Consider the following 1,225-nt stretch of genomic DNA (forward strand, 5'->3'; position numbering starts at 1 on the left):
CTCCATGTCCCTTTAGGGGCTCCGTACTTTTGGCACTTCAGTATTATTATGCTAAATTATCAAATTCATTTTGTTGTGATGGATTTGTATAATAGGTTATATTACATGGTTTATAGACTTTATTGACTTCATAATAACTTTGCAAGTGATGTGCCTATTTTTTTATTATAAGCTAAAGTTATTTACTTATGGTATGGAACAGCAAGTTTGTGTCAAATTGATAAATTTATCTTTATTTTAAAAGTCTTATGTCCCCCTGAAAATTAGAACATCATCTTTGTACAATGCTATAGCTCACGTATTGTTTACATTGCAAACATTCTAACTAGGGAGTACCAATATGGCGGCCAGTGGTACTTCAACTCCGTACTACCAACGGGCAATCTGCAATCCAGTGAATAGAGATCAGTGACGCAGCCCTATGAATTCGTAATCCAGCTTGTACCTATAAACTCTTACGTACATTGCCCCCTGGTGGTGGGCATGGGAAAAGTCCTTTGATCATCGAGGATCTAACAAGTATCCTCCCTTAGAGGGACGCACATATGCAGAATTAAATGTTTACATTTATGCACAAAATCAGATTTTTTTTTTTTTTTTACATAAAGAATACATTTGAATATTAGCCTTTAATGGCAAAAAATTGTTACATAAGAATCTTAGATTTGGAAAAAGTCAGGTATTTTGAATATATGTTTATTTCTGCATCAATAAATCTCAATTAATTTATTTAAAAAAAAAATCTAAAGCATTTTCAGTTATTTTCAATTTTTAGAAACAATATTTCTCACTGAAAATTACAGGAAATTTAGACGTTTTTGAAAAGGTCAGGGTTTTTTTTTAAATAAATCTTTATTCTAGCATTATTAAATCTTATTTTATACTAATTTCTGGTGTTGCTATGACACTTAGCGTTAACAATTGTACGTTTATTTTCCCCTCGCGTTAATTTTCCCCACGCTAGAAAACTTTAAGCCCTGTAAACTATAGAGATGCAATGAGCCAGGTTTTTTCCAATCCAATCCGATACTCATACCTGGGGTAGGTTTATCGACAGATATCCAATACCGACCAGATTCAACTGTCTAATAAATGAACTATTTATCTGCCATGTGAGTGAAAACTTTAGCCTTAAAATAAACATTTTTAAAAACAGGTAATAAATTAACACAGATTTAAACTGACTTTATATTTTTTATCAACAAATAAGCAACAAAAAAAGAAA

This window comes from Cyprinodon variegatus, unplaced genomic scaffold (assembly GCF_000732505.1).
Source record: "Cyprinodon variegatus isolate N-32 unplaced genomic scaffold, C_variegatus-1.0 Scaffold535, whole genome shotgun sequence".
Taxonomy (NCBI): domain Eukaryota; kingdom Metazoa; phylum Chordata; class Actinopteri; order Cyprinodontiformes; family Cyprinodontidae; genus Cyprinodon; species Cyprinodon variegatus.